Source organism: Serinus canaria, chromosome 3 (genome assembly GCF_022539315.1).
Source record: "Serinus canaria isolate serCan28SL12 chromosome 3, serCan2020, whole genome shotgun sequence".
NCBI classification, from domain to species: Eukaryota; Metazoa; Chordata; class Aves; order Passeriformes; family Fringillidae; genus Serinus; species Serinus canaria.
The window spans coordinates 84,363,606-84,390,586 of NC_066316.1; the positions used below are offsets into that span (position 1 = coordinate 84,363,606).

The 26,981-nt window shown below is 39.3% G+C and overlaps 1 protein-coding gene across 4 annotated transcripts in view; it reads right to left on the reverse strand.

The window, feature by feature from the left end:
• Positions 1-5,708, reverse strand: part of FAM135A (family with sequence similarity 135 member A) — an 80,602-nt gene extending 74,894 nt beyond the window's left edge. For all 4 annotated transcript variants that reach the window (XM_030235650.2, XM_030235649.2, XM_050972325.1 and 1 more), the window contains exon 1: positions 5,564-5,708. The gene's annotated coding sequence lies outside the window, so the exon portion shown is untranslated. The remainder of the gene's footprint in view (positions 1-5,563) is intronic.
• Between the last annotated feature and the right edge of the window lie 21,273 nt (positions 5,709-26,981).

The window sequence follows — 26,981 nt, forward strand, 5'->3', positions numbered from 1 at the left end:
ATCTGATAGTTGGTATAATCTCAGAATTTACCCAGAAAATCTTTTAGAAACATATATATGCATTTATAGAAAGCTAGATGGGCCACATATAAATAGACAGACAAACAATTATAATTAAGTTTAAAAGCACTTATATGCAACTACTACTACCTCTACTATTAAAACTCAGGAGCATGAATTACATTTAGACTGAATTTTGGAAATACACAAACACTATGCAGAAAAATCATCAAGTGATAACAGAATTGGCAAACTGGGGAGAAAGCAGAGATTTCTCTACAGAAGTATAAATACTACAACATTTTCCTTGTAAATTTTAATAGAAAGAACACAGAAAATGTCCTGCAGGCCATTGTAATATGAAAATTGAAAGGGAAACCTTTCTTACTAACTTTAGAAAAATCACCTAAAGCATAAAGAGAATTCCGTTTATTTTATAGCTAGAAAGCACGATAAAGCATTATCTCTCAACATCCTTTATGCAACAGGTAATGAGTGACCCATGGCATTGTCAGTAACAGAGATTAATTCATGAGATCACAGCACGTGAACAAGGTTGTGATTATAGTAAGCAGACTTGCATCTGGAAAACAAGTCAGTTTATTATTTCAAAATGTCAGAGGTCAAGGGTAAAGCCTCCTGCAAAATTAACTGTTGAATGCTACAGATTTCTTCTTAGTTTGGGGGTACAGGTGTGTACAGGTTTGTGATTTATTTCACAAACAAGATTCAGCAAACCATATGCACACATATGTACGTATATATATGTATAATTCTGTATATTAGAGCTAACAAATTTATAACTTCACTAGAAAGCTAAATACAGCAGAATCTGTATGCTTTCCTTTCTTTCTGATACAAGACTTTAATTCAGAAATGTGGACATGTTTTATTTGGTTTAGTAAGAAATATTGGTAAGAGAAACTTACCTTGTTTCCAACAAAATTGCTTGCACAATATAAAGTTCGAAATTCTTCGTGACAAAAATGTTCCCAATTTCAAAACCTCTAAAGAAAATCCATTACAAGAAAAGCACTGAAACCATCTAACAAAAAATAGAATTGATGTAATTTCAATTTGCTTTAGCATTTTCAATTCTTGTTCCACTTGTAAGTTGAGCTCTGTGAGATTTGAATCTGTTCCTTTTTTCACTGTCTGTTCTTTCCAAGAACAATGCTGTCACCAATTTCCTGCTTGAAGTAAACACAATTTGCTCACCTGACTTCTTCCTGACCCAAAACTATGGCAAACTTATTTCCTCCCTTTCAGATTTTTTTCTTGTATACTCTTGTTACCACAATGGTTCCATGCATTGTTCTTCGAGGAAGATTGTTTGTACAACAGACTTTTACAAATATCAGCAGCACCACATTACTAAATACCAACTGCTTTTGCTATAAACAAAAGCATAAATATTTAATTATGTTCCTACTTCAACAGTAACTTATTTTTCTACATGGAATACTTAATGACATGTATCTAACAAATTAATGTGTTCAAAAGGTGCTTAGCAAAATGCTGGAGAAGGCCAAAATCAACAGATGTGTAGCAAACATAAAATCACATGTCTTGCCAAGGAGAAAACACATGGTGCATTAATTTTAACAGAATGTAAGGACATACTTTACTGCTTTGCCTAGCTGTGGCAGAAAAACATAGAACTAGTGTTTTTTTCAGAAGCATTGTATGACTGGAACAAGCTCACAGGGACCAAAAATGTGACTTTTGAGCGATTTCACCAATCTCTCATTCCTGTTTTAAAGCAGCAGGATTGTGACTTATAGAACCACAGAATAGAATCATCAAAGTTGGAAGAGACTTTTAAAGATCATCAAGTCCAAATGTCAACCCAGCACTAACACTGTAACCACAGCAGTGTACTACCAGGATATATGAACTTATAAACGTTTTGAAGATTGCAAGATAAATAAACTTTTCACTAACAAAAACAAAAACAAAAATCACATCTTCCATGCTTGTTCATTAGGACTATTGAATGCAAAATTAAATAATTAATAATTCAAGGAGCTCTGAGCTATGCTCTTAGTTAACCAAAATAAATTCATGTGCTGGTACTTGACACAGTAGTACTTACTTAGGCTACAGATTCTCTGAGCAACAGCCTGTCAGATGTAAGTGACATACAACAACAAGCTGTCAAAACAAATATCCATCAGGGACAATGGCTGGTCAACACACAGGTGCTACTCATCTTTCCTGTCATGAAAACAAAGCACCAGTGAAACTGTACTTTTCCATACAGAGAAAAAAGGGAAGGGGAAAACCCACACAATAAAAACTGCAACTCTTCCACCTTGGCTAACAAGAGTATATTCTGCCAAAACTGTCCTATAGTGTGTAGGGACTGGGAGATGAAAAAGAAAAAAAAAAAACTACTTCAAGACATTAAACACAAAGTACAAGATAAAACAGTTACCAAGCAAGGATGAGTAACAATAGTCTTCATCACAATAACAACTTCAAACACTGAAACAAGGTCAACAGTAACAAGAATTCACAACCTTTGGTTGTTGATTCTCACACTGAAGTTCATCTTTGGTAGTGATTTAACTTTCAAATTTATTCAGGACAGCAACCAGGCCAAGAGAGAGACACAGGCATCAGTACTCTCAGCATTACATTAATAAACATTTGGGTACCTGCCTCCCAGGCTAGTGTAGGCAACCGGGTTCTCTTCAAGGAAAAAACAGTACAATAGTCAGAGCTCATAAAGGGCTCCCATACCTTTACCTGCAGTAGTTCAAAACCCTGCTACTCAGAGTAATCTGCCTCATTCCTCGGCCAAGATTTGCTTTCCTACGCACCTCCCCAGGCAGACAGATGGCTGTGGCATCATATCCCATTCTAATCACTTCCAGCAAGACAGCACCAAAACACCAGATTGTAACCTGGTGAGAATGAGATACTGATAAAAACATCCTGTCAAAGAGTGCTTATCATATCTCAAAACCACAACCAAGTCCACTAGAACTTGTCAGTGTCTTTCTCAGCAGATAACTGACTAGCAAATTCAACAAGGAATGTCAGAGTGAGCAACGGATCTCAGTTTTCACATCTCTCCCTGCTTGGGAACTGAATTCACTAATTCTATATTTGTGAGAAAAAAGCACCAGAGACAGTCCTGGAATTGAGCTATGAAACTCGTGTGATGCCAAGGGAAATGTTAAAACCACAACACTGCAGTGTCAGGTAACAGCGTCACATCCATCACTGAGGCTTCAGAAGAGCAGCAAGGGCTTAGCTCTCCTGAAATCTGAACAGAGCCCAATGTGTTATTTTTGAGGTTTTGCTTAGCTCAAAACAAAAGTAAATTCTATCACAATGGAATCAAATTGAATCAACAACTGTGTTGGTTTGTCTGGCACATTTTCAAAATCACAGTTTTGAAGACAGATTTTGGTTCTGTGTGCACTTTACTATTACTGATTATTATTCATGCCAAAACTTACACAGGCCAGTCAAACTGACCATAATTTGAAGGTAACAAGTCAAATAATTTTTTTATTATTAAAGGGCTAATTTAAGTCCAAAACCAGTATTTTCACATATCAGTCAACTCTCACCAGAAGTGTAGGATTATATTTCAGACAAGGGATATTTAAACCACTCCAAAGAATGAGTTCAAATTTGTATTCTCTGACTTTTATCAATTGCAAAGGAAAGCTTAAGAACTGACTTATGCCACTTACAGGGGGATAAAGAAAACCATTGGTCCACCCAAGGAAAATGCAGACTAAGATTTATAGCTGTGCTCTGACATACCAAATGCAGGTACTCAGACTGTGACTACTGGTACAGTCATATGGAAGAAACAGAACAAGATCGCAACTCTGTGCTCAACTCATTTAAAGTACGTGCAAAGATACAGACAGAGCCCAGATTACTGTCCACTTCCTACAAAACAATTCAGTTCTAATGGGCAATGAACTGTTGAACAGAATAATAAAAACTATGCTGGAGCACTTAATTTGTTCCTCCACAAATCCAGAGTTCTTTCATTGTAAAAAAGTAATGTAATGTTCCAGTACACCAGAGATTTACTGAACTGGGTTTGGGCTGTGCTATTTATCCTTTAGCAAGGGCCAAGCAATTTTATCTTCACAATACAACTGCTAAGTTTGAGTTATCTAATGAATGAAAATGTAATGCCTTCCCTTCCAGAGTAATACAGATTCTGCAGCATCTGCTACTTGCTATCAGTCAAGCAAACCAAAGGGGGTGCATGTGGATTTTACCTCAGACTTTGCCTATTTATAAGACATTAAGCAAGTTGAAAGAACCACTTAAAAAATAAATAAAACCCAGTAAAACAAAATAGGCATTTATGTCCACTCTACTTGATAAAATGTAAGATCTCAAATAGTAGCTTATTTACGTTTCAGTCAGCAAAATTCTCTGCAACCAGGAGAAAGGGGAAGTGGGCTTAAACACATCAGCACAAATATCTCCTTGGTTATAGTATCAACATGACTGTAAATCCCCCAATTACAATTTTTAAAAATCTGTTACACTATGCAGCTTCTCTTCCAAGCAGCGTGTTTTGCAATGTATAATTATCAAATAAAGCTTTCAAATCGGTTCTGTTCGAATTTTTGCTTGAAATAATACAAGAAATGAACATTATTTCCACCAGAGCGCTTACGGATCATGCAAATCCTGCCGAGCGCGCCCCGAGGTTAACTGAGCCCTGACGAGATGCCAGGGACGGTAACGGGGGTGACGAGCATCTGCGGAAGGCACGGCACCGCCGCCCCCAGCCCTGCCCCGCTCTGCCGGCGCTCCGAGGGGAACGTGCTGTTCCCGCTCGGACCGGGAGGGCGGGAGCCGCCAGTGCCGCCCTCCGCCCAGCAGGAAATAGCTGGGAGTTATTCCTAACGCTCGGCCAGCAACTTTCCACACTGCACGCAGAAACCGACATAATAAATAAATAATAAATAAATAAATAAATAAATAAATAAATAAATAAATAAATAAATAACGCCCCCTCCTCGCCCCCTCAACTCTGTTTCAAACCCTATGAGGGTCCCGTATTTCTCAGGAAAGGAAGGACGGGAAAAGCACCATTGCCTCCAGCAGTTCCTAGTACCACGGCCGGCCCTCGGACACTTCGCGGCGGGGACGAGCGAGACATTATTTCTGACCTATTTTCGGCGCCGCCTGGGAGCGATAAACAATCAACAGCGGCGGCGAAACGCTGCCTGGGCAGAAACTTCTCCGGCCACGAGCCGCTCCCGGGGGCCACGAGCCGCCCCCCGACCGGGGGCTCGGAAAGAGTTCCCTGCCCGCGGCGGAGGCGGCCGAGCCCCCGCCCTACCTCGCCGCCCACCCGGTTGGGCTGCGGAAAGGATCCCCGAGTTTTCCTGCCGGGGAGCGGGGGGTCAGACCGACACAAACAAGTCCCCCGCCCGCCATGCCCGCGGCCCCTGAGACAGGCCGGCTACAGATGGGTGCCCGCCTGCCCCAGCCCTCCGGGAGAGGACGGACACGGTCCCGCCGCTCTGCCCGACCACCCTGCACCCCCTCGCCGCTTCCCGGCACCGACCTGGGACACAAAGGAGCGGCCGCCGCTGCCCGCCGATCGCCCGTGCTCCCCGCGGAGTCCAGGCCGCGGCAGCACCGGGATGGCGTAGCGCAGGCATCCGACGCCAGCGGTTGCAGCTCCCGCGACGGCCCGTGCCGCCGGCGCCCGCTCTGCGCTGGGCGGGGAGGGAGGGGGGGCGCTGGGAGCCGGCCGAGCGCCGCTTCCTGCTGCCCGGCGCCCAGGGGCGGCGGGTGCCGGAGCTGCCGCCGGGAGGGCTGCGCCGGCGGCTAAGCAGAGGCCGGTGGTAGCGGCCGCATCTTCGGCTCCCGCGCCGGGATTTCTGCGCCGCCTCGCTCCGGCTCCGAGGAGTCTCCCGTGCGGCTCCCGCGGCGGCCGCTGCTGGCAGCGGGAGCCCCCGCTGTCCCCGCGGTGCGCCCGGCTCGCGCTCGTGCTCCCCCTGCCGCCCCGCCGGGCCCGGCCACGGCTCGGGCCCCTCCCGCGGCTCCGCGGCGCCGGTTGGGGCGGCCCCGAAGGGCCGGGAGAGCCCCGGGGCGGCAGGGACGCGACCCACCCAGGGCTTAGCCCTCGCTACTTTCCCCCCTCGGCCCGCTCCCCAGAGACCCCTTGGTGGCGCACGCTGTGAGCGGGGGAGGCCTGCCTTCTGCCGCGGCCGCCAGCGCTGCTCCCCGGTGCCCGCTGTCCCGGCCTGGGCACGGAGCAGAGAGCAGCCCGCGGGGAAAGGGCTCCTGGGGGTGCTGGGGGGGAGCGGCGGGCCGGGCCGGGCCGGGCTGTGGGGCACCTGCCAGCCGATGCAGGACTGGAGGTAATGAGCCTTTATTGAGGAAAAGTTCTCGTTTCTGTAGAAAGACTTTTTATCAGTACGTGATACCAAAATAGAAGTAAATCGGCTGTAAACGGCACTAATAAAACTGTTAGTATTTGACGTTGAGAAGGAGGGATGCTGGGTACTACTGTCTCATTAACAAGTGCGACATGCAGCTTGAAAATGAGTTTGTTCAGAGAAGTATTGCAAGCAGAGTGATTGTTTGAAGAAAAATCCTATTCTTCTTCCCCTTCTGTCTGCCTTTATCTGAAAAAAAATCTTGGATGTAAAGAAAAGTTTTCTAAAAATAGTTTTTCAGACTCCCAATGTGTGATTCTTTCTCAATGCCTAACCCTGTAGCTGTTTTGCAGAGAGAGGAATTGGAATGCAGGCAATTTGCTTTTAATTAAAGGGGTCTTTCAGTCCAGTCAGGTGGCAGCAATGTTAAATTTTGTGTTAGTGTTTGCATAGAATTCTTTCAATAATTTTGTCAGCAATTGATTTAGCATCCAGACATGCAAACAGAAATTTGACTGTGAAGGCAGGGAGCCAGACTGGTGCTGGGTTGGGACAAATGACAGAGGGATGAGAAGCTGATTGCCATGAAGTACCAAAACCAGCTTGGTGAGACATCCTTGTGAGTTCTCAGCACCTCTTGTTTCCGTTAAATCTGATTGAGATTGTACTGCTGGCAGAAATTTACTGCAGGCTGAACCCATGGGTATTTGGAAATTTAATTTTTGTGAAAGAGATTTCAGTTCATGGGAGATTAATGATTTAAATGAAACTTGCATCTATTTTATCAGGAGCATGTGAATGTCTCAAGGCTTTTTAAAAAGGCAGTTTTGAAATGATCTGTGGCTGACATTTTTTAGTTTTGTTCTTGGTTATTTTGGGATAGGCTTTAGTAACTGCTTTGTGGTCCCACACAGTCAGTTCCAACCACAAAAAAATACTGGAGTAGTTGTGCATGGCTGACACAAGGTCTCACCTAAACATGCCTCAGACCTGCCTTAGAAATTCAGCAGCTTTGCACTAAAAGATGCTCAGCACCAGATAATGCCAGTGGATCTCACAAGCCAGATTTTATTGAAGATGTTCTGATTGCTGAATAGTCCAGAAGCTGGCCTGGCAGTTTGGATGGGCTTTTATATATCTGCACAGATAAATTCTAGTCTGGCTTGTATTTTTTTTTGTTATTTTATCTCCCCTTTACCTTGGCTGGACTTCTGCTATTAGGAGAATGTATCTTGCAGGCTTCTTTCCCGTTAGATGGAGGAAGCATTTCTTGGTAACTGTATTGTCCACTTATGTGAGAAGAAAACTGGCAGCTTGTTCCTATAAATGGCAGAACTGCCATTAGAGAAATCTAATTTCATTCCTCACAAAAATCCACTTGTAGAGATGTATCATCAATCAGCCCAGCTGCCAACCTTGTCCCTCTTTTGTGTGTGGCAGTGATTACCGGGGATGGGGTCCACCGACATCCCTTCACATATCCCATGTGCTTTCTGCTGCCTCCTGTTTGTCCATGTGAAGAGGGATGATCTGACAGCCCTGAATGAAGACAACCTTGGGGAACAGCAGCTGCCTCAGTCCAAAGCTGTCTTTGTTTTCAGGAGATTTTTAAAGTCTGGGTGCTGTATATAATAACTGCCACAAAACGGGTATCCTGTCAAGCCTGGGTGCACTGATGAGTATTGCTTATTAGAGATACCTATCATGAACTTATGGATTATTCTCACTAATAACTTACATAGGGATGCCTGGAAGTAATTGAGTGCTTAGGTATGATGTAGGAGACTAGAAACCACTTCTGCAATTTGAGTTCTGATGAAGCTGCCTTTTCCATGTGAAATGAATTTAAATCTCTAGTTCATATGTCTGGGCTGAGCATTTTTTCTAGTCCAGGATTTTGTTAAAAAATAGGTTATTGATTTATGGATATGCCTGTCAGGTTCAATTCAGCACTAATACTGGTCTGTATCCTCTAGCTAGCATCAAATTTGTGCAGACTCAGAAACAAAAGCAGTGGAACCATCAGCAGCTGAACTGAGAAGCAGGATTGGGAACCCAGATGCAAATCCACATGAAATCAACTGTACAGCTTCCAGTTTCAGAGCCAGCCTCTCCAGTGATCAGCTGGGGCTCTTCCTGCACTGCTGCTGTGTGTGGTATTGACAGGCACACTGTGGAAATAATGTGGTAAAGGGCTAGTGAAGCTGAGTGGAACCACCAGTCTGGGAATATTCTGTGAGGCTCAATCCTGATTCCGGGGGAAAAAACCCCACAGTAGATAACTCTGGAAAGGAAGCTTGGTAACTGTGCGCAAGCGTGTATCAGGAGGCCATTCAAGAAGAGTGTGGAGTAAATAAATAATTTTTCTGAGAAGTTCATAAAGGTGGACAAAGAGAAAGCTTGAATCTCAGAGAAATTGTCAGAGGAGAAAACAGAGGGTGTAGAGTAGGACAATAAAGATTGCCAGATTTGGAGTGAACATTGTATCACAGGGATGGTTCATGTATTATTGTGTCTAGGATTTAAAACTGGGTAAGTATGAGTGAAGGAATGATTCCTGTCAGAGAAGCAGCTGTTGATTTGTGCTTGTTAGCTGTCAAAATATGGAAAAATGCTGAATGAACATTCAACTGATTGCTCAATAAAAACACAATTCTAGACAACTGCCAGATTTGGCTGTGTGCCCTAAATAAATATCCAGATATAGGATACACAGCACTAAGCACGTTCATTTTCGGATAACAGATTTGTGTGGAACATCCTCTGCAATGGCTTTAATCATAAGAAAACATATAAACTAATTACATTTCGAGACTATTTTGATAACTGTATGTTGAAAACAGTAGATGAAAAGATGCTTCTGTGTACTGCAAGGGATTGCAAAGTTCTAATTAAAATATATAATTACAAAATCATAATTAAGCTAGTATGTTACTAAAATAGAAAGCATTTCACTTACAATTTTTCTTTGCTTTAAATAATGTGGTCAAAACAACCTAAAGTAGCTTTTAAACTTTATTACTTCAAAAATTAATTCAGTACTTATAGGATTCACAGAAGATTGGTTAAAAGCTGCTTTTCCTCATATGAGAAATAGTGATAATTTTTTGGTTGTTTGGGAAAAGCAAATGGGGGAAAATTAACAAATTGTGTATGGAGAATAAATGAGAGGTACAAAAATACAGCACTAGAATTTAAAAGGTCAGCTTCCTCTTGTCAGCAGAGGCTCTCTTAAGGCTGCTCAAGATTGGGAACTCAATGCTATAGCCACCTTCAGCTTGCATGGTATTGAGTTGATGCAAAAATAAGGAACTGGCTTTTTTGACACACAGCATGCTAACAGTGATATAGGGAAACCTTCATACCATTGCTGTTGTCAGTGGTTTCAGGCAGAGCCACAAGAGTTTTGGTTTAGAGTCCCTGACTTTAAATAAGGGACCTCTAAAGTGGCTGGAGACAGGATTAAATGAATGGACACAGGTTAGGTGTTGGAACTGTGCAAGTAAAGAAGAAAACAGAATTAATGCAAGGAGATCAATTGATTGGTTGTGAAGCTGTAGTTGTAGAGGTGATGATCCAAAGGTGGAAGCACATTCAAAAGGAAAAAGGGAAGCAGAGAAGCCACTAGGAGACTGCAATGCAGGCTTGCGGGTAAAAACAGGATTTAAAATACAACATGTTAATTACTCTTCTAAAAAGCAAAAGGAAACAAGATATGGAGGAAATATAGTCCATAGGATGTTGGAACAAAGCACCAATAGTCAGTTAGAAATGCTGGGAAAGACAGATTCTGTAGAGAAAACTGCATTTGGTTTTGCTTTTCTTTACATAAGAAAGAACTGCAAGTGTCAGGGGCACAGCATATGTGCTTTCATTTGATATTAGTGTTCATCAAATGAAAGGCAGAAGGGAAAGAGAATGAGGGAAGGAAATGTAAAAAAAAACCAATTCTGAGTCCTTTGGCTAGGATTTAAGAAGGTAATCTACTTGAAGATTTGTTTAAAAACTCTAATGCCCAGAGAAGTTACAGGAAAGAAATTTGCATTTACTGTCATTGCTCTTTAGCAAATTCCCATGTATAAAACCTAAATATCTCATTGCAGTAATACTTAATAATCATGTCAACATCTAACAATTTCAATTCTTGCCCTTTTTGAGAGGCAGCAATAGAAACTAATCACACTTTCCCCAGTGCAGCAGCAATACTGTTTAGCAAGTTCTCCTAGGCAGTGATGAGATCAAAAGTGCCCTGTTTGCAGGGTACTGGGTGGACTCTTCTGTGGAGTCTCTGAAAACAGTTTTCTCCAGGTTGTTCCCTTGCCCTGTCACTGGAGGGCTGGGACCTTGTGTGTCTGGTCACAGCTACACCCACATTGAAATTTCACCCTCCTCTCAGTGATGCCCCGGGCTTAGTCCTGCTAACACCCAGCAGTGGTCTGGTCGTGTGTCAAGTGATTTCTGCCTTGGGACCTTCTGCCCTGGCTGTTGGAAGGATATTCCATAGCCCAGCAGATCAGACCTTAATGCTAAGTATTTTCTTCTACTGAAATTACATTTTACTTTATCCTAGGTTGCACTTAACTGTTCTCTTATGCTGTGCATTGAGAACCCTAGATCATAGAATCATAGAGTTGTAAAGGTTGGAAAAAACCTCTAAAATCATCGAGTTCATCTGTTAACCCAGGACTGTCATGTTCACTACTAAACCATGTCCCCAAGTGCCACATCTACACGTCTTTTGAACACTGCCACAGATGGTGGTTTCATGACTTCTCAGGGCACCCTGCTTCTCTGAATAGCACCATACACTGATGTTTCCACCAGAAATCTCTGTTTAGCATGTTGAGCTTCATAAGTTTAGGATTATCAGCTCTTCCCATAAGGTAACTTCACTTGGTAACTGGTTTCTGAATTAGTTCTAATATTCTGTAGAATTTGTATGGAGGAAAACACAGTACCTGAAGTATAACCTGGCTAGTTCCAGATGGAGCAAGGCCACTGTATGTACTGATAGGTCAGTCTGAATATTCAAGTCAAATGCCCCATAACTTTTTAATTTGTGTTTTGGCAATATGAAATGAGATATCCACAACAATTTTATATCCAATACCAACTCCACAATCTTTTAGAGTATTTTCTCTCTTGTGTTATTTGGCGGCATTTTTCTGAGGTCAGGAGCAGTTTATTTTATCTTGTTTCTCTGGAGCTATGTTTTCTTTCTGCTGATTTTTTTTTTGCACAATTTGGATATAATTTCTAAGATTAATTAATATATTGTTTGATGTTGCTTCTGAGATACAAATGAAAATTGTTGAGATTAAACCTGAAACAACAGTTAAAATATTGAACTATATGCTTTCCCCCCACTTTCTATGTTGCTATTTATCATTGTCTTTTGTGTAAAGTGTCTATCCCAACCTTCTGTTTGATTATGTAGTATAAGATTTACCATTCTTTTTAAAATAAGAGTATATCCTTCTGAGTGCTGGGAAGAACAGCAATACAATAAATCCATATGGATTTATTCTACAGCATGTGACTGATGGTTCAGATGAGCACTCAGCTCTCATAATAAGCTTGAAAAGAGGAGAGAGAGAGAGACAGGGAAGTGTGGTGTGACAAGATGGAGGGAAAGAGAAGAAAAACCTTTTGGGATTCAACCCTGTTTTGCTCACTCCTTTGCTCTTTTGTGTTTATCAAGGACATAAACAGTCATGTATGCCCTGAGGCTAGAGCTTAAAGAGCATGAGTCCTGTATTGGTTTGTTAAAGCAATAGCACAGATTCCCACCATTGTGATTGCAATCACATCAAGGAAAAAAAAAAAGCCAAAACCAAACCAGAAATACCCCCCCCCCCCCAAAAAAAAAATCAAACAAAACCCAAGAAGAATAGAGGAAAAAAAAGACTTTGTTGAGATTTGAAGGTGAATTAAAGCATAAGTCTGATTTATTTACTTGATTTCCTGAAAATGCACATCTGTTAGCAGATATGTTTTAAAAGCTTTGTGTACGTCTTTGGTGTCACTCAATAATGAAGTTTCTAAAGCATGGGAGTACAAAAGTATGTAATGTAAATAATCTCAAATCTATGATATTTTTGGTTTTCAGTATACTAGTAGGAGGTTAGTAATAATACAAACAACTGTGTGATATTTTTTATTTAAACTGTTGTATTTCATATTTAAAATTTAAAATATTCATAGTTAAAATTTGAAAATCACTAAGATATCCTGATGGTCTTTTCATGGATTCTATCCAAAACTTCTGTTGAGTTTACAACCTCAACTGTTAAAAAAAATGCATCCTTTCGAAATTTAAATCATACTGCACAATTTCAATACTGTCAGATCATTTGTTTAAATCTATCACAGCTGTACCCATATTTTGGATAAAAAAATACTGTCTTGAAAGAGAAACAATTGCTTACATAGGAACTTCTGAAATGCTGAGATTTTTAAGATCCTAATGATCATAATAATTTGAAAGGTAAGAAAATGGAAATACACAAGTGAAATGCCATTCTGAAACAGCAAAGTCCAAAGACAAAACTTTTTTTCCTAATATCAGGCAAGCATTTGAACAGACTCAGTGGAAATAAAAGGATTCTGCAATAAAATACTGTGGTTTTCTGAGTTAATATATGAGAAATAATATTCTGAAGGTTTCTGGCCCTTCCATAGCATGAAATGTTCCAAGGTGAAAAGAAAGTTGCATCTGAGGGCAAATACTTTCATTATTACTGGAGTCAGTCTGCTTCCAAATTTCACTAACCATTGAAGCCATCTCATCTCCACTGAATCTGAAAGTGTTTTAGGTTTTGATTGCCCTGGAGAAAAGTGAGGTGATGTGTCTAGGTTAGGCCACTTTGTATCTCCAACAGAGGAGCATTTATTTGTTTTTCTCTTCAGCTACCTCACATATGAGCTGGTTCTGGTATCTGCCAAAATGGAAAGATGTAATAATCTTTTTATAAAGAAGGATGAGCGAAAGCATCACAAATTCTACTCACAACCAAAAGTCATACAAATACTGCCACGTACAGAAAAAAAAATGTTTTTCAACTTATTGTTCAATTTTATGCTACTGTATGACTTCAGCCAGTTCTGGCACAAAATAAATTTTGTAGCTCACTAATAAAATGAAAGAAAATTTCTCATCATCTACCATGTCTGCTATAAAATATTTTTTTCTTGTTTTTTTATTATAAGTCTCATATTGTCTGGGATTTGAAATGCTGCAATGCTGCTCTTAGACTTATAAAAGTAGGCTGGAAAACTGGAGACCCAGAAGCTGAGACAGCTACAAAGCAAGTGAAACTTGTCCATTAATTCAGGTTTTTTTAACTGCCAGATCTTTTGGATTATTGAAGTGTTGCTATGGAAAAAACAGTATATTTATTCAGGTAAACAAAAGAGATCCAGTCAAGATAATGGCTTTTACTACTGTCTGGTCAAGACAGTAAGAGTGATTGGTTTTCTGTCTGTTTGTGGTTGTCTGTACATTGGGGCTAATCTTCATAGTTTCATCATAACAGGTGGAAATAAAATGGGCAATTGTGGATGCCAGCCTGGTCAGGGAGAGAGAAAAGGCAATCACTTCTCACAGTGGCTTATGAGAATTTTAGGGAGTTGTAGGAATGTGATAACTTGTTAGTATAAACAATCTGCAGGTGGTGTTTTTCCACTTTGTTTTCCTGTTCTTCTCAAGGATGGTGTGTAAGAAAGATGTTTTTTATTAACTAGCTAATCAAGTAGAATGTATCGTATCAGTCTATATAAACCAAAAGGATCCTTTGTAATAAAACTTCTTTTTCTCCTTTTGCAATTGGGTCTCTCATCTGTTCTTGTGTCATTCTTGGCTCAAGGGTGACAGGCAATAACTTAGCTCTCCCCATCCCATTCCCTATCCAGAGCAACAGAGGCAGAAACAGGTGTCTGTCTTTACTGCTGGTACAAATCCAAAGCAAGCTGCCATTAACATCTCAGAGAACAGTCTGCATTAACAAAGCTTTTCCTGAATGGCTGCAAAGATACTTTGCCATTGTGTACACAAACCAAACACCAAAGGAGCTTATCCTGTCGCTGCTAAATCCAATTAACTGTTGCTAAAGTCAGATCAAAATGGTGTTTTACACAAGTTGTTGTGCATCCATCCTGTGCACTGGTGTAGGGAGCCAGGACTAATACCATGCAACTACTTGGATGCAAAATGATCCTGAGATATAACTTTGGACAACAGCAAGAAAGAAAGTGTTTTAATTCTTCAAAGTGCAACACTGAATTGTCCAGTATTCAGTCTACACGCTGAGGAGCTTATCATGGTGTTGAGATAGCTGGACACGAGTGCAAGAATTGGGTAAAGAGGATGCAAAGTATGAGACAATCTAAAGGTACAGTGGCACTACTTGCTGCTGTGTGGTGCAGAGAGCTGTGAGCTAGTTTTGATGGGACTAATGTGCTGTGCTCTGAGTCAATATGAACGTGTCACCCTCAGGACTGCTGCCAACAGATCTGCCTTTAGAAACCCCATAGAGCCTTGGCAACCTGGCTTGGGCCACAGGCTCTACTGTGCTGTGAGCAACGAGCCTCATGCAACAATGGGTACATGTTCAAAACTGGCATGTGTGTGCCAAGGTACATCACGTGCCCGTCCCTTTCATGCAACCCCTCATATGGCTGATGGGGTCATTCTTAGTTCAAATTACCTTTTCCTCACTTTGGACAAGGAAGGATGAAAGTGAGTTTGAGGGAGAAGAAGAAAGTGATCATTAGCATGGGGTGTTATTAGTTGGCCTGTATTTCTTTTGCACAAAGAATGGAAAATTTCTGTGTGGGTTTTGTCATACGATTCCTTACTTCTGCAGCAGTGCTCAGAGGATGTTTTCCCCATGCTACAGGCAAGTTCTGCTCAGCCTTTTTTCCTTGCTCATGTTGTTATTTCTGCTTGTAGTGATGGGAAAACCCTTCAGCCTAGCAGCAGACAGTGGTTGAATGCAATATATTACAAGAGATGGGAACGTTTTGCTTGCAGAGGTGGATGGCCTCCTTTCTTCAGGAAGATCTCTTCTCCATGCTTATGTCTGAACATCACAGTATTTATGAAGTTTCAGCCTATTGAAAAAGATTGAAAACACTGTTCTTCCTGCTGGGACCCTGTCCTTACATTCATAAATATATTTGAAAGATAATGTACGAAAAATTAGTAATCAACTTTCCAATTTCTTTCCTGTGGAAAACAATTCTGTTCCAGAATTCTACTATATGCAGAAGTTGACTGTCTCAGAGATTCAGCTAGCACAATGGATTCCTTTTTTATATAAAAGTCATTACTTCTCAGTTATGGCTGTGTACTGCAAGCAGGGAATTACATTATACTTTATAAAACCCTATTTCCCATATCAGGTTCATGTACAACAGGATTTATTCCTTCAATGCTAGTGATGTTCTTCTAAGAATAAGGTCAAAGTAATGTAAAATCAGGATGTGACAAATCTATATGCAATGTTTTCATTTTTCACCACAGTCAGACAGCTATTTCACTCACATTGGATGCCTGCAAAAATGCTGTATTTAAATACAAGGCAAGCGCACCAGTGAACTTTAAGATCATTGAATGTGTTTCAACATGTTACTGATAAGATGGGGAATTAAAATACATACAGGTGTTCCTTATCATCTTTGCTGAGACAGACAATGCACCTTTGACAGCTTTAAGTATCTGGTGGCTGCGAAGCTGTTTCTTTGTTCACAAAGATATTGTGAAGGGGAAATCATGCTCAGTATCCAAACAAAAAAGCAAACAGACCCGGTTTGCTGTCAGTTGTCCAGGATCACATTCCAGCACGGTACTCTGACCACCATTATGCTGCCACTTGTCCTGCTGGCACATGTCAGGACAAGGCATCTGCAATTAAGGCAGCAGATGGTTCTTTGGGTTGCCTAAAATCAAGGTTGGCATGACACATCATTTATGATGCTGCAGAGAACAAAGTATTGGCATGAACGTAATAACAGATCTCTTGATATTGAAGGCATCCTGTATTCCATTAATCCTTTCACACAGAGCAGTAGCCCCCAAGTTTCTGAAGGGGTTTTTCAATTATTGTGCTTGCTAGTTTCATATCTGGTAATACACATGCATTCAGTCCATAACCCATTCATTTAAACCCAATTAAAGACAACTGTTTGGGGAATATTTCTAGTTTTGACTATGCTGGTGAACAACACAACATGAGCTGCCTTGAAAACATCTGTGACTGCTGGGCCAATGGTTGAATTGCCAACACTCAATTCCTGGCCAATTCATTTCATTGTGTTTTGCCAAGCTCCAGAGCAAAAGCAGCACAGTTCTGAGCAGTGATGACACAATAATTAAACCCCTCCAAAAGTTTCAGCATGGCAAAAATTTCATGACCCCACTGCTGCTTGTGTCCCATTTTCACTGTGGTATTTCTGAAAGAAGGGGGTGAAATAGGAAAGAATACAGGTCTTCAGTGTGCCTTCCCTGCCACGCCAGCTTGAGTTGTGCTGGGAAATGTTTCCAAGTGCTAGACTGTTCCATATTTTAATGTTCACTATACATTGGCTGAGAGCATTCCACAGAGCAGTGAGTGATGATACCAAGGGTCAGAGAACATGCATTCTCTTAGCTGAATTGCTTGTTCCAGCCAAATGCAGATACAGAGTGCGGGTATCAATCACTGCACTTACATTAATGATGTGATGCTTCTGCAGTGGATCAGGCCTCTAGGCCTTAAATAATCTGCAATTTGTATTAAATAACATTTAGCATGCATTATCGGTGAAGTTCTGAGGCGGGGGGCAGTTATCAGAACCTCACTCAGATACAGCAGGAAAATGTCTTCTGAGGAAGAAAGGCAGAAAGGAGGGAAGGAGGGGGAGAGAATAGGAGAAGATTATCAATTACTTTCTCTTCATAGCTGATGCCCTCTCTGTGTCCTGCTGTGTAAGGTCTTCTTCACTTTGGAGTGAGGTGACCAAGAAGACAAGGTTTACAAAACAAAGGAGAATGGACACCCAAATATATATGGCTTGCAATCGTTAGCAGAGATTTAATTATTCTGTAAGGTGTTCCCTCTCTCCTACCAGTTCAATTCATTTTCTGATATCTGCTCCTTGGAAATGGATCGAGTGCTATGATTTCTTCCATGCCTATGAAAAATATGCCTCATGTATGCTATACCTTTCAGCCTCTTTACTGCCTGTTATACATGGAAATAGTGAGGAAGGAAAGAAAAACCCCTTTGTTTTCTTCCTGAAGTATGATTTCCAAATTACCATTATTGAGGTTTAAAAAATGCCGAGGCTTTACCAAAATAAACTATTGCCATATTAACCTTTTCCCCCAGGTTTGGAACCTTTTCAAGTCACTTCTTCCATCTTACATCTGTAACACAAAAGCCACAAAAATTATGTACTGTGAGTAGAAAACAAGATTGTCATGACTTCATGAGTGAAACCACCAAGCAAGATAGGAGAAAAAGATCAGAAAAGCTTTCAGAAGAGATGAGAGTGAAAATCGCATAAGTGTCAGCTAGAGCATCTTGGCATTTCACATAGTGAACCCAAGTCAGTGAAATACACATGCAAGTACCAGTTACTTAATTCTTTTCCTTTGATGCCATGTTATCACGTTTAAATGTGCATGCACACCTAAATGTGAAGTACGTGGGTGTATATGCTCAACCCCACTGACAGCAGTCTCCCATGGATGTGGGACTGAGACAACCTTGCCTCTGCTGGACTTCCCCTTTGGAAACTCCTGATAATAAATCCAGACTGTTGGGAATTATAGGTTTTTCCATTATAAATTACATTTTTCTTAGCATGCTTAAGAACCAGCAGTCATCTGTGGATGCTCCAACCCTGGAAGTCTTCAAGGCCAGGTAGGATGTAGTTTTGAGCAACCTGATCTAGTGGAAGATGTCCCTGTCCCCAGCAGGGAATTGGAACTAGATGGTCCCCTTCCAACCCAAACCACTTGATTACAATGATTGTAAAAGGCAAAGTGGGTGGAACTAGACAATATTTAAGGTTCTTCCAACCTAAAGTCACCATTCTGTGACTCTATGTCCTATATTTTATAGGATATAATTTCCAGTAATATAGTTTGCTTTTAATATAGATAAAGGCCTTCTGAAAGTTTTGTATTACTACTTGGAGGAGGGTATGTTAAACTCTTATATAAAACATACAGAAATTAATATATCCCCTAATTTTTCACTTTTCATGGGTTATTTTAGTTGTTGTATTTGTTTTCTCATGGATAATGATCACAGTGTATTTTCAATTACTTCTGCTGTGGAGGTTAGTGCCCATTAACAGGAAAAGTTTATTTTATGCATTCAAAAAGTACATACATTTTCAGCAACTAAAATACATATTTAAATCCTCAAGCATCACAGTACTGGCAAAAAATTTTACCCATGCTGGATAAGTTTAATCCAAGCTCTTTAATGATAACTTTTGTGCATTGAGTATAGATGAAAAGACAGAGCAATATATTAAATTATGTCTACCATCAGCCTAATATACATCCTCATGTATTTATCTAAAAAAAACCTTGGGCCTAATTTTCTGACACATGCTCTTGGTAGATGGTGGCAGGAGAAAGCAGTGCAGAAATTACTAGGTGATATACAGCACCTTTGAGACACCGTTCATGAAGCAAATTTGACATTCGAAGTCAGACAGACACAGTAAATAATTCTGGGATGGGGCTGTTCCTGTTCTAGCTTTCCCTTTTCATTGTAATTGCTTTGCTGTTTTTTTTTTTTTTTTTTTTTTTTTTTTTTTTTTTTTTTTTTTTTTTTTTTTTTTTTTTTTTTTTTTCTCTTTTGAATGAGAGATTCTGCTTGGTGATTTGCAAAGCAGCAGCTGGAAACATGACTCTGCCCATTTTCTTATCTTATCTTGGCTCTGACTGCATTTAAATTATCTGACTAGGCTGTGGTAATGCAGCACCAGTCTCTTGCAATGGGAGAGGGATGAATGTTAATTCAGCTTGCTGGAGGAGGAGAATCAGCAGATCTGTTGTCTGCTTGACATACCGTTCAGTATAACAATAGGAAATATTTAAATTGCAATCATTTACTATGATGTGTCTAAACATTACTGGAAAACAGCTCATTAGTTCTGCACCTCTCAGATCTTGAGGCATGGTGCTGTGGTGAGGAGCTCTGCAGTGGCAATTCCAAGCTCTCTGCTTGGACTTGGATGACATGCACCACAGTGAAACTTGAATCCCTGATCTACTGAGTTCTTGTGGGAAGTGAGGTATGACTCAAAGAGTTGGAAGACCCTCAATTTACTTCCTTGGGACAATTTATTAATTTTTATAATTTGCAACATAATGTATTAGGCATAATATTTTTAAGGACATGAGTGTAATGTTTCTCCTCTGTCACGTCCATCCATACAGGAAAAAGTAGCAGTGACAGGAAATATGATGTTACACTTTTTTTCCCCCTAATTGCCTTGGAAATAGAAACTATTTGCTAATCTTAACCACTAAACATTGAAATTAATAGAATGCAATGTGTTTGCCACCTTGGAAATTGTTTTGGAAAATTGTCTCTCCATGGCCAATAATAACTGCTGAAAGTCCACTCTGTAGTACAAAATGGAACTGCATTATTATAGAAGCATAGAATTTCTTTTGTTTGGAAAGGACCTCAAAGATCATCAACTTCCAAGCCCCCTACTGTGGTCAGAGACACCTTCCCTGCACCAGGCTGCTCAAAGCCCCATTCAACCTGGCCTTGAACACTTCCAGGGATGGGGCATCTACAGTTTCTCTGGGAAACCTGTTTCGGTGTCCCACCACCCTCGCAGTAAAGAATTTCCCCCTAATATCTAATTTAAACCTACTGTCTTTCAATTTAAAGTAATTCTGCCTTGTCTTATCATTACATGTTCTTGTGCAAAATCCCCCTCTAGCTCTCTTTTAGGCTCTCTTTAGGTACTGGAAGGCTTCTATAAGATCTCCTAGCCCCTGTCTTCTCCAGACTGGTTATTATGTTGAAGATATTACCCCAAACAAAGTATTTGTTGCAACCAAATCCAGCTTTGAAATTTCCTTTGTGCTGTCAGCAGGCCTGCAGGCCAGTTTCTCTGTTTGCTGAACAAGCCTAGACAGCTCAAGGCAGATACTACTCAGATCCAGCATGGTTAGCCATGCAGGGCAGATCTCAGAGCATGTTAGGATTTGTGCTCTGCTCTTCTATTGAGAGCTAGCTCCCACCTAGATCTTGCACAACATTGTCAGGGTTTCTATGACCAAAGCATTTTATGTCTGGATGAGAACATCATCCTGAAAGGTGCAATTCAGCCAGATTATGACCCGCCCACACTAAATCCTGAAGACTGCATGGAAGTTTAGCTGAGGGTATGTATCCTTTCCAAAGCCTCTGTGTAAGGCATTGCCATGTTCTGCAGCAAGAGCTCCCATGAGGACTTCTCATCTGCAGGGGCGTGTCTTAGCTTCAGTAATATGTTATTAGCACTGCATCTTTTTATTGGTCTGGACAGCGTGGTGACCTGAACTGTGTGGCATTTTCTGGATCCCCCATTGTTGGGAGGAATGATGAATCTGACTCCACGTTCTTAGAAGGCTAATTTATTATTTTATAATCTTTATTATAATAAAAAATGCTAAACTAAACTATACTAAAGAATAGAGAAAGGATACAGACAGAAGGCTAAAAGATACTAATGAAAAACTCATGGCTCTCTCTCCAAAGTCCAACACAGCTTGGCTGTCATTGGCCAATAAGTTAAAACAATTCACGTGTTGGATAAACAATCTCCAACCACATTCCAAAGCAGCAAAACACAGGAGAAGCAAATGAGATAATACTGTTTTCCTATGGTTTTCTCTGTTTTCCTTTTTCTCAGCTTCCCAGGAGAAGCATCCTGGGCAAGGGGATTTTTCCAGAAAACATGACAGTGACAAAACTGTTAGCCTGGCTATCCAAACTGTCAGTGTTGAGCTGGAACTTCTAAATGTGAGGAGGTCACTTGGCAGATCAGCAGCAGTGAGAGCAAGTGCAGAAGGCAGGCAGAGGGCAGATGAATCCAAAAAAGGCATCATCCACATCCATAGCCAGCAGGAGTTTAAAAACCCCAGCTGATCTGGTCTAACACAGTCAAATGTAAATGTAGATTTACACAGTAAATAATTAATTCAATATGCTTCCTACTTCATGTTCTTTTCTTTGCCTCAGCTAGATCACATCTCACTTTAAAAAGCAAACAGTAAAGCTAAATGTCAGAAGAGTATTTCCAGATGAGTGATACAATTATTAACAAGCAAGTAATCAAGCCATCAGATAATATACAATTCAGAGCATACCTTTGACATTTTGAATAAGAGTATAAAAAGTGCAATTAAATCAATGCACTTCCTAATAGAGTTCTTGCTTCCAAATTCTGCATGGCTAAGGCTAACTCCTAATGATTAATTAATTTTTTTTTAAATTACATTTGATCACTGCTATTTGTTTCTGCAGAAAACCATTAATACTTTTTAGTGAAACTGGCTATCCATCACAAAGATTATCCTATTTTTTTTCAAACTCTTAATGGAAATTTGTATGTATTATAAATTTCAGAGGCAAAATTATGTAAGTGTTTGATACAAAGAGATTATATACAGAGCCATTTTAAACAATTAGAGATGTTAAATAGCCTCAAGTATATTTTATTCTCTTGATAAATACAGGAATTTTTGTTTCAGGTCCATAAACACAATTTATATCTCTCCTTCATGTAGAGAACTCACAAAATATAAATTACTGACAACTAAATCTATTTGGTAACATGCCTTGCATTCACCTATTATAAAGATCAAATTAAATTGCAAAACTCTTGTAACATTTATGAAATTCAGATTTCCCAATTATACATTGTCTTAAAATGTCAGAATGACAATACAGTCCAAGGGATTTAAATACCCATTTCAGTTTCTCCTCTCCATATCCCCAGCTTTATTTTTCTATAATTTGGCAGTTTAATAAATTGGAACACTACAAAAGTACATCAGAAAAATGTGCCATTCAAGTACAATTACTTTTATGCAATATTGGTATAAGACATGGGTCCAGTTAGTCACTGAAATCATATATCAAACTCATTAATCCAGCATTTAGAGTAAAATTGTTCAATAAGACACCTGGTTTTGAAATGATGAACTTCTCAACTGGAGTTGCACCAGCTTAGTGGAGATAGTTTAATCTTACTCTCTTGAGTAGCTGGGTACATTCAATCTTCCTGATGTTTCACAAGTGAAGTTTCCCAAGGAAATTTTATTCTAAGTCTGAGTGGACTGATGGGGAATGGAAAACAACACAGTAAGTTGAGAAAGTGAAAATATTTCACTGTTTTCCAAATACTTTAAAATCATAATTTCAAAATAGGTATGCCTAGAAACTACAATTAAACAAAACCAAAACATTATTAAACCTGAAGCAGGGCGTAGTCTTCGTCTTTAATACTCTTTAGAACATTTTGATAGTGTAAAAATTACTGAAACTTGATTTTCCCATAGGAAAAGCATGTCAGTAAAAATGTAGGTACCATGGCTCTTTGTACCCAGCTATCTTTTCCTTCTGGCAGCTCTACTCTTCTACCTTTTCAAAGTTTTAACTGAAAAAAGAATCACAAACTCAGACTCAGGAATCCTGTAGGACCAGGATAGGGTTATTGAAAATTATTCAGTGCCTGCTGGAGGTCACTTCAGTAGTGACAAAAATAGAATTAATAATTGAGGCTGATGACCAGGAAGATGTGAGTAAACATTTGAAATGGAGTTGGGCTGAGGTTCATGTGAGTGGTCAATGTGCTGTTCATCACGCTTAGGTAAAGCTGTCATTGCTGATGCTGTGCTCAGATGCTACAGTAATTACTACACCACAGACAAACTGTTACAATGAACACGATGATGCAGACACATTAGATCCTTTTTTGATGAGTATAATTGAGGTTTGCTTGTTAAAGGGAAAGGGGAACATCCTTACTGAAAAAGGAAACCTGGCATATTCTTGTGAAACTTCCTCTAATAAAAGTTTAGTGAAAGACATTTTTTTAAATAGCCATGTTTTCCCTTGTTCTCTATTAACAAGTATTTCAGTAAGGATGTAGATAATACAGTATGAGCTTCTCATCAAAACAGGAAATTATTTTAGCTGAAGCATCACCTCAGTGCTGATGCTGTGTTTATCTGTGTATAGATTCAGTAATTATGGGGAAGAATTTCATTACATTAAAGGGACACACAAACTCTGGCACCACTAATAGCATCCTGAAGGAGGATTCAGAGGACCCAAAAAGCCATGTGTGATGTTGGCATTAGGTAGCATTGGTGTGGAGGCCAGTAGGCCAAGGCAAAGGATAGACATCTATTTGTTCTGCAGTGCTGACATAGTGCCATAGGTGATACACCAGTCCAGAATGCAACTTGTAATTTAATGATGTCCATGACTGTTTGAATGGTTTTAGGAACCACTGCTATATCTTTGTAGTCCAAGCATAGAGAGCTATTTCAGCTCTCTAATTCATGCTCAATTGTTGTGTTCATTATTATGCTTGTGGATACACAATACAGATTGTCTCCTGGATTTTTTTGAGGGGAAAAAAAGGGATCTAAATTTAATGCAGACTGGCTATATTTCAATTATGGTCAGACTTTTCAGCTGAAGCAAATCACTCTTCTTGACATGCCATCAGAGTCACAGACAGCTGACCTTCAGGCTACAGTGCAAGAGATATCTGATGTATTGACTAGTTATGGATTTTTTCCTTGGTTTTGCTTTGGCCAGCAGCATATCTATTCTGGGTTTTAATCTTTTTATTCAATGCCCAGCTTTCTTAGCAGTCCACTTGAAGAACTAATATATGAAACATATATATTTTATGTCTGTTGTTTGTAATTAATCATCAGTGATTATGATGTAATTATTCATTTAATTTAATTCAGTATCAGTAATGGATGTATATTAAAGTTACTTCAGCCATCTGCATATTTTTCCTGCCAGCTGCTATTCAGAGACCAGCTTTTGAAGACATTTTTGAGCAGGGAAAGATGGCCATCTGCTAATCTTGACCATGCACATATTTTAAGATACGCTGATTAGATTATGTAATGGAATTGTAAATAGGGAACCTGATAAATGCAGTTGAAGATTGTCTTATCAGCTTGTTGGACAATAACTACTGAAGTAATTTCTTACCATTTTCCCTTTCTACATCTTAAAGATTTCCTATTTCTTATTTAGATATTTTTGAAGCTTCTGAAACTGTTTGCTATTCAAGGCAGGATGTTTTAGAAAGAGTTCACTGCACCCTGGTGAACAGAGTAACTATTCCTCTGTTTATTATTCTAATCCCTTTAATAGTTCATTACTTTCTCTTTTAAAAATGCTGTATGCATTTATGGCCTAGTGTATATTTTCAGGCTATTTTCATTGCCCATTTAAGTAGTAGTAACCAGTCAGTATGTAAGGAGTTCACTTTGAAATCTATGTTAGATATTATTCATCTTTAGACCCCACCTTCCTCCTGAGCCTCCAAAGAGCCCCTGTGAATAAGGATCTGGCTTCATAGCATATAAAAAGGGTAGTGGGAACATTCTGTAATATCCTCTACCATTTCCCTGCACTGTCTGAACATAGTAGAAAAAAACCATGTCTCTTCTGTCAAATGATGCAAATTCAGTAAACTCTTTTTCATCAAAACAATACTAATCTGACATTTTACAATTTCTTCTTCTCACTGGGGCTCCTTTTCTGTCTTGTCCTTAAAGTCTCTCACTGTTCAGGCAAGACAACTTTTATTGATGGAAAACTCGTTATGAGGGGATTTGGTGCAGCCAATAATGAATTCCCAGCCTGCTTTATTAGTTTTGGTTTTTTTTACATGAGACTAATTTATTCATCTGTTCACTTACTGAAATATGAGCTGATTCAATTTTCAAATTGAATTTTCACTACACTGAGTACAGTGGACCTTTTTTTTGACTATAGATTCTGATTAAATGTGAACATTACATAGAAATATTTGGCTATTTCCACCTACTAGAAAAAAATCCAGAATTAAATGCTTAAATAAGTTTACTTGTATAAAGTGCATAAAGTTTACTTGGAACTCATTACTAAATGTAGTCAGATGTAGTTTTTTTATGTAACTGATTTATCTTTGTGGAAAGAAAAATACAGAAAACATTCTTAAAGAAAGAATGGTTTTGAAAATTAGGAGTTAGCAAGATATGAAATAATTTAAAAATGCTTATGCAAAGTGATTCTGTATTTCTAAATTAACTACTAGGGGGGTTTTACATCAAAAAACCACTCTTCTTTTTTGGCAAAAACTTTTCATTAAAACATTTGACTCATTTGACTCCTGCAGGAGGGAAAATTAATAATTTAAAAAATCTTATAGGTAACTATCACAGATAATTTAAGACTTGATTTCTGAAATATTATCCAATAATCAAAGGAGTTACTCTTCTTTTCTGATGTGTTAATCAAATGTTAATAAAATCCACTTATCGAAAGATTCACAATATAATGTTAGACTTTTTAATTCAGGAGAAATAGAAAATTTGATAAAATGATGATCTCAAACCACTTTTTTATTTGCTTTATTTTTTGTATAGAGGATGGGAATGTGAAATATTTTCCCTAATATTTGGAATTATTTTCTAACTGAATCAACCTTATCAAGCAGTTAGAATTCTGTCAGGCTAAGATTCTTCCCCAATCCCTTCCAGTTCTCTGAGTTATAAGCTCCAGGAGCTGTGAGAGATTTACTATGTCTGTTTAATGTAGCCATGTGTCCCCCTCTTTTATTAGAATCAGTGATTCAAACATAGGTTTGGATGATCACATGGATTATCACACATGCTAATTTTAACTATTTATCCTTTCTATGGAAGCATTGTACTGTAATTATTCAATACAATTACAGTACCATATATTGTACCGTAGTATACTTTATTTCTTTTTTTCCCCTATAATTAATTCCTGTAACTTTGTAATTTTTTTAAAGTAGGCAAAACACCAATAAAAGGATTTAAACAAAAATGCTTGAGGGTAAATATTTGGACTGTTAATGGTACACAGTTATTTTTCTTTTTCCTTTCCAGTGTGTTACAATTTCAAAGTTTTCCTTTCATTGGCTTTGACTAATGTTTTTATAGTATAGCATACATGGAGCTGCCTATGCAATCTAAACCAGCATGTGACAAGTAGCAAACAGCCCATCTAATTTTAACCTTCTCTGCCTGCATCCATGTTTTTTGCCTTTGTAGCATTAGAATTGCTCATCTGCCTGCAGCTGAGACCTAAACTAAGCACTGTAGTCATGTAACTGTAAGAAAGCACATTCAGTTTTTAAAGCTAAACTGAAACAGCTTGGATGTGGGGGCAAAAACAAACTTAATAAAGACTTCATGGAAGTCCGCAGCATGGTTAGACAATAAGAATTTTCCTCCTCATTTGGTGTGTTGTTTCTCATACCAAGAGCATTTAAAGGAAGATTTGATTTCTGGTGATATTTCTACTCCCAGTTGTTGTTGGTCAG